Raw genomic sequence first — 7,960 nt, 5'->3', positions numbered from 1 at the left:
CTTTAATTTCTTAATACTTGTTAAACAGGGAACCCAAAATATTCATTTTATACTAGGTCAGTGATGGCGAACCTTTTGAGCTCGGTGTGTCAGCATTTTGAAAAATCCTAACTTAACTCTAGTGCCGTGTCACATATAGAAATTTTTTGATATTTGCAACCATAGTAAAACAAAGACATATTTTTGATATTTATTTTATATATTTAAATGCATTTAACAAAGAAAAATCAACCAAAAAAATGAGTTCGCGTGTCACCTTTGACACGCGTTTCATAGGTTCATCATCACTGGCTTACATAGTGGCAGAAACCCAGGGAGTGTGTGCTAATATATAATAAGGGAGTTAAAGCAAGGAGCACAGAATATAAGACTGGCTTGGTTAGAATTTCTTGTTATGGGTACACTTACCAGAAAGTAAGGATTTAATATGTTAGCATTTATAGCTGGGAGCGACACTAACCATTTGGTGAGTTCACTAAAACATAGACTCCACAGTGGCTTATGTTTATTCAAATTGAGATACCAGAACTTCCCTGACATAACATAAAGAGATCCAAAGGCTTAGGGAGATAGGAATTTTGAAATAGATTTGTCACATATGACCTGCACATCTACTCCCCAAGTACATCCCCCTAGAGGACTCTGGGGACATTACTAAGGCACTGAAAAATACATTAGAGAGTGGGAGAACTTGCATCCTTGGAAAGCTCAATGGTAGCTTTCATCCATAAGCTAGGCATGATGGGATGATCCATTTCAAAGTATCAGAGGTCAATGTCAGTGTTTAACCACCAAAGACAAGGTGGGTATATTTACCATAAAGAGAAGTATAGATATAGTGGTAATCAGGTATTTTGACCCTTAGTGATCTTTGTGGCTAAATTATCATCGTGGTCCTAGGAAGAAAATAGATGGCCAGTTTACTAAAACATTGATCATCTACACATAATATTAAAAATCCACATATGGTGGAAAAAATATTACTTCAGTCACCACAGTGGAAAATTCAGACCTTTTACCCAGTTTCCAAACCTAAGCCTCTTAATTGAAAGGAAGGCTGGATCCCCTTAAATGAGAATTCTGCAGCACTGCCATTAATATACACTGAAAATCTTCCTCTGTGTCTTCTCCACAAGGGACGTCTGGCCATTTTGTAAAATGATTGTGTGCTAGGGAAAAAGAAATGTCCAGGTTTTTAGGGATTTCTAAACATTGGCACTAAACTGATGTTAATTCCTGGGGGCCCAAAATGCCACTGCAGTCTACCAGTTTAAGTGAGGGCTTGTGGTGGACAGGTGAGAGACAAAGTCTTTAAAAAAAATTTTTATTGTTGAAAGTATTACATATGTCCTTCTTATTCCCCCATCAACCCCTGAGAGATAGAGTCATAATTCAAGTTTGAATCACAGTGGGGGCTGAGTGAGTCCATAGAACCACTATGTAGTGATTTAATCAGCTCCTGGATGTATAATTAAAATAGATACCTGATAACTGGCAGAATTTCCATATTGGCTCTCTGATCCTGGAATAAGGGCCATTATAGTCTGAAGAATCAAGTTAAAGACCTTAGAAATCTCCCTCCCACACATACACACATACCAGGAGAGTAAACAAAAATTGCTTTCTTGGGAGAGCAGAATATGAGATTATAGAGATTAATGACACCAATAAAGATCTGAAAGAAGCAGAGGTGATGAAATCTATCTCTTGCCAATTTAACTTTCCTGTTTGGCCTGTGAAGAAGGTGGATGGATCTTGGAGAATGACTGTAAATTATTATAAGTTTAATCAGGTGATGCCTTCAGTAAGAGCTGCTCTTCTATAGGTAGTGTCTTTACTGGAATAAATCAACATAACCCCTACCATTTGGTATGCAGCTATTGAACTGGAAAATGCTTATTTCTCCATACAAATTGGCAAGGAACACCAGAAGCAATTTGCTTTTACTAGGCAGGGCTGACAATATAACTTCACAGTCTTGCCCTACAATTACATCAGTTCTCCTACTCTCTGCCATATTATAGCCCAAAAAGATAGAGTATCTCAGCTTTCCAATCAGCATTGAATTGCTCCAGTACATTGAAGACATTATACTAATTGGATCTGGGGAGCAGGAGGTAGCAAATGGGAAAAAAGAACCATCAGAGTCAAATATAATTTATACTTGTAAATTTTGAATCATTGTGAAAGTGTTTTAAATTTCTCACCTATTTATATAAAATAAGTTCTCATCAACAATGACTATCTCTCAATTGATGTTTCTATCTCTCACTCCCCCTCCCTTTCCCCCCCTCTCAAATAAATAAATATCAATAAAAACATAAAATAATAATAATGACTACCAAGTGGTCATTGTTAAACTCTCATTTTGAGGAATTACATAGTTATTTCCATCACAAAACCTTACATTAAAAAGTTATGTTTACAGCCCTTCCTGGTTTGGCTCAGTGTATAGAGTGTCAGCCTGCAGATTAAAGGGTCCCAGGTTCAATTCTGGTAGAGGGCATATGCCAGGGGTGGGCAATCCCTGGCACACATGCCAAACATGGCATGCCAGTAACTTTTGCTGGCATGCGAAAGCCTCTCTGATAATCTTCCATTTACAATTTTTGTGAACATTTGAATGACTTAAATGTTAAATTACAAGGAACTGGCAAGACACTTGATGTTATGTTTGGTTACATAAAAGCTTTTGAAAAGAAACTGGAAGTCTTTAAGAGGGATGTGGATGGTGAGAGATTTAGATATTTCCCAAACCTCAAGAGGCACATCAAAGACCTCCAAAAAGATGACAGAATACACTGTCAAAGCCTTCAAAAGCTGTTTTAAACATCATTGAGTCAACTATTGAGCAGTTCTTCTCAAGATCTGTGAAATTCAGAGAACTGGAAGAGACAGCAAAATTCATGAGGTTTCCAGACAGCATGAAACTGGAGGAAATAAACTTACAAATGTTTTCATGGACATACATGGCTGATTTTGAAATGCAGTTGATTGAATTTCAGAGTAGCTCAATTTGGAAGCAGAAATTTATTGACCTTAGAGTTGACTTGGAAAACATTGAAAAAAAGGCGATTAGAGACAGCAGTACCAGAGAGAAGTGTGGAAAACGAACTATTGAGGACTTGGAATGCCATTCCAGAAAACTGTTTCTGTTTAAAAAACTTTGCAACAGCGTTACTCTCCATGTTTTCATCCACATACGCTTGTGAATCTTTGTTCTCAGTGATGAATTTTGTTACGTCTCGTAATAGGAGTAGCCTGATGGATGAAAGTAGTAGCTCGTGCATATCTCTGAAGGTCACAAAATATAAACCTGATGGAAAATATGTCATCAGGGATGCAGCAGCAAAAGTCCCACTGATAATATCAAACAGAGTCATAAAGTTTTCTGTGGGACTAGCAGTGTACATGTATACATTAAAAAATAAATGGTATGCATATAAGCCAAATCAATGGACAAAGACAACAGGGGGATGAAAGCATGAGTGTGTGTGTGGGGGGTGAGGTTGGAGGTTAATGGAGGGATGAGGACACATTTCTAATACCTTAACCAATAAAGAAATTTTAAAAAATAAAAAATAAATGTATTTTTCATCCTCATATACTGTGTTTTTGTCGCTTGAATGAATTTTATTATTTCTTCAAGGTTCTTCACATACGTACACCTTAAGAGCTATCAAGTAGGTGTAACATGTTCTCAAAAAGTTAGGGTTGGCACACAGAAGAACTTTGAGTCAGAGATTTTGCTGGTTTTTGGCACGCACTCACAAAAAGGTTGCCCACCCCTGCCCTAGGAGGTTGGCCCCTGAGAAGCCGTGGTAAGTGCTGGGACAATCCCCTCAACCCCTCTGCATGGAAACATGCAGCCCTTACTCCAGTGACTCTATAATTTTGAGTCAGAGATTTTGCTGGTTTGGGCACACACTCATAAAAAGGTTGCCCACCCCTGGCATATGCCCAGGTTGTGGGCTTAATCCCCGGTGGGGGGTGTGCAGAAGGCAGCCAATCAGTGGTTCTTTCTCATCATTGATGTTTCTATTTCTATCTTGCTCTCCCTTCCGCTCTGAAATCAATAAAAAAAAATATTTTTAAAAAGTTATGTTTACAGATACAATCTCAGGTTTTTCACTAAATATTTTAGAATAATTTATTTAGAAGCATATATAAAATTAATATTTATCATCCTTAATATATTTATCTTATTTTTCTCATTATATAATATAAAGAAAACAACTTTTTCCATCCAGCCCATACAGTTGCCTTTTTAATTTACCATAGTGTGCTACACAAATATCATTTCTATGGATGTTAGGATATGAAAAAAGATTGAGAAGCACTGCTTTAAACTTCAGATCAGGATTCTTAAACTCAATTAATTTTAGTAAATGTATGAAATATGGAAGTGTATCTTTCTGGAGAGACGATGAATAGTTTTCATCAGGTTTCACAGCTTAAGGACCAGCTGGTCTCAGGAATTTCAGAACTTCCCCTATAATTTCACCCCCAAAGAAGAAATGATACAAATTAAGGATTAATTGAACTCCAACAGCACAAACAGGTCATTATCATGGGTGAGAAGAATAAAGGCGCTATTAATGGAAGTAGGAGGACTTTTATCTTTTTGGCACACGCTTGTGGGAATATTGCTCTTGGTTTCTCTTCTCGAATTTAACCAGTATAGTAAGAGGATTCTAGGATTTTCTCTCTATTTAAAGTAGAGACCTTCTCTCTCAGATCACCCGAAGACCAAATAGGAACCAGGGTTGAGCCCAAGGAAAAATAGGTATAAATGGGGCAGAGAGCATAGATTCCAATGCTCACATGTGATCCAGCTCAGTTCACAAAGCAGCTATATTGGGATCTGCAGCCAAAGCTTTAAATCCAATATCATGAAACCCACATTTTCCCCTAGACCTTCTCCTCTGTGTGTCTAAAACACTTTGAGCGTATCTACATTTCATATCTCCCTTAGGGACTAGCAGTGGTGACAAGCCATACTACCACTAAACCCTAGTGTCATTATTTGATGTGGTTTCCCCAGCTAACAGGCTATGAGGCTGTTAAGAGAGGTAGATAGACTCTTATTTTGTTCTTAAAAGTGTCTACATATAATACACATTCAATATTTTCTCAATTAAGAGTGAATAAGCTAAAGAATATGCACCAATAATTTTTAAATCTTCATTTTCTTAAAAACTCATATACCAGGAAGAGATACTTTCCCTGTAAATTAATAAATTAAGTTCCTGATACAAACTTAATATGAATTTATAATCCCAATTTTGATCAGGTTGTATCACCTCAGATACGTTGTATAAAAATATTCTATGCCTACCTATAGATGAGACATCCTAACCACGAATCTACTTCTACTATTAAGGCATGAATCATCTCTATAGTTATTTTTGTTCCCTTTTTGCTAGATGCTATTTTCTACACATAGGGTACACTCAGCAAAAGCTAACTGAACTTGGAACAAACATTAGAGACTAATGATCTTAATTACATACAAGGCTTTGCAGTTTATACTGCACTTTACCATGCATCATCTCATTTGATCACAAGAATCCTGTGAGTTAGAGCTTCATTGTAGAAATGAAGAAACGAAAACTCAAAAAGTTTCAGCCATTTGCTTAAGGTTTTAGAGCTGGAATTAGAAGCCTATGGCAGTGCTCTTTCCCACTGTAAGATTAATGAAATTGTCTCTCTCGTCTTCCAAAAGAATTCCTTAAGATTATATTGCTACACAAAAGTAGTGTTGCTGTCTCTGAGACAGTAAGAAAGTGAACATATAAGTACATTTCTAAGACCTACTAATTTGAATAACTTTTCCTAGAATGATTCCTTGGTTTATAAGCCACATGTGTTTCATTTGAGTTCATTCAGCTTCCAGCTATGTATATCGCTTGGCTCTGCATACAGCTGCCTGTTTGGTCTTCGAAGCTCTGATTCCGAGTTCTTACTTCTGAACTTTTATCTACACTTTTCCTGTTTACCAGGTAGCTCTGGGAAAAAGTTAAGGTAGTTGAATCTGTGAATCATACATCTTCACGTTTGTCTCGCAGGCATCCTTGACCACCACCAGGGGGCAAAAGCCGACCAGCTGGCTTCTCTGTAGCACGCTTCCTCTCCATAGGACAGTGCAGTAGGGAACCCTGGGGTCTGATTCTCCTGGAACCTCCCTGCCAATTATGTCAAGCGCAGGGCCCCGGGGAGAGAACAAAGGCTCGCCCAGAGGCTCCCGTGGCACGTCCTCATCCAGAAGCCAGAAAGCGCTCATCAGCCCCGTCAGAGTGAAAGCAACAACGAGACCCTACCAGCGGTTCTCAACCTGTGGGCCGCGACCCCTTTGGCGGTCCAACTACCCTTTCACAGGGGTCGCTTAAGACCATCCTGCATATCAGATATTTACATTACGATTCATAACAGTAGCAACATTACAGTTATGGAGTAGCAACGAAAATAATTTAATGGTTGGGTCACAACATGAGGAACTGTATTTAAAGGGCCAGAAGGTTGAGAACCGCTGCTAGAGTTTGAGTGCCCAGCGGGAGGGGGTGGGCTTCAGTGACTGCAAACTCCGGAATGCGTTTTCTGCAGCTTTGCTATGTCTGCTGGTATCTACCAGCGCATCCACTCAGAGAAATCGCTCTGTCAGTGCTCTCTGTGTAACCCTGGGTATTTGCACAGTGCATCCTTCCCCCCTTTTAAATCTTGATGTTCCATTATCTCCTTGGCTGAAGGTGCTGCGGCCGGCTTGTCTTTTAGAAACAGATTCCTTTAGAATAGTTCATCTCCATTTCACACGTGTCCACGAAAGAATGAAATCTAGAAACGAGGCGAAGAAACCTCCAGAAGCACATCCTGTTCAATGTCTTCCCAGCAGGAAGCAGGCGGCAGGTAAATGGCAGGTTGGACCCTCAGCACTGAGCCCAGCCTCTCCGCACCTCAGGAATAATGAATGAGTCCTCACACCGGGGCCCGGGGGAGAGAGGACACGAGGGGGGGCGGGGGCGCCGCGAAGCGTCCCAGGGAATACAGTCAAACATCTTTCTTTCCAAAAGACTCGCCAGATAACATGCCCGGGCCCTGAGACCGGAGGGTGGGAAAGCTGAGAAACAGCCCGCGAGCCCGGGCCCAAGGGGGACGACAAACGCGAGCCCTGCTCCCGCCGGAAGGGTGTCCGGCTCCTAAGTCGCACCCCCACTCAGAACGGGGGTCTGAGCCCCGCGGAGCCCGTTCCCACCGGAAAGCGTGCCGGGGTTAGGGTTTCCCTTCAGTTTCTTGGCCCCCCAGGTCGGTTAAGCCGTGCGCCCACCTCATAAAATGGTTATCTGTGGGGAGCACTGGGCGGCCGCGAGCCCCCCACACCCCCCATCTTACAGACGAGCTGCAGGAGCGACGGGACGTTGGTTTGGGGCCCCGTCACTCTGGGCACCGCGCTCTAACCGCCCTCGCCCGAAGCCCCCTGCGGCATGCTTTCCTACGGCTTGAGCACTTCCTTTCGGGAATGAGTCATTCTGGCTCTTCACCCTCCCCCTTCCTTTTCCCTCTGTTGCTTTGCTGCAGGGAGAGGACCGTGGGACTCCGGCGTGGCCCCTTACATCCATCCACGGCCGCGTACCCACACGCATTTCGTGGACCCGTATTCGAGCACCGCGCACCCGCCTTCAGGCTCGCTCCCTGCCTGCCTTCCCCGAGCCACTTGCCGTCTTCCCTGTGTTCTGTGCTGTTCGGCTTCCTTGGACTGCTGAGCGGTAGTTACTCCTTGGTCTTTTCCCTCCTTCCCTCCCGCAAGAAGCAGGCTGTGGTCTCTGCCTCTTGAACTTCTCCTCTTTTCCTCTATGGAGATCCCCAAAGCATCTGGGGCTGCCGGATGACCGATGCCAATTCCTTTACATCTTGCAGACATTTATGCCTTACACTCACTGCTCACGACCGTTCTTATTCTTGGGTC

Source organism: Myotis davidii, unplaced genomic scaffold (genome assembly GCF_000327345.1).
Source record: "Myotis davidii unplaced genomic scaffold, ASM32734v1 scaffold363, whole genome shotgun sequence".
In the NCBI taxonomy this organism is placed as follows: domain Eukaryota; kingdom Metazoa; phylum Chordata; class Mammalia; order Chiroptera; family Vespertilionidae; genus Myotis; species Myotis davidii.
This window is presented reverse-complemented; position numbering follows the sequence as displayed.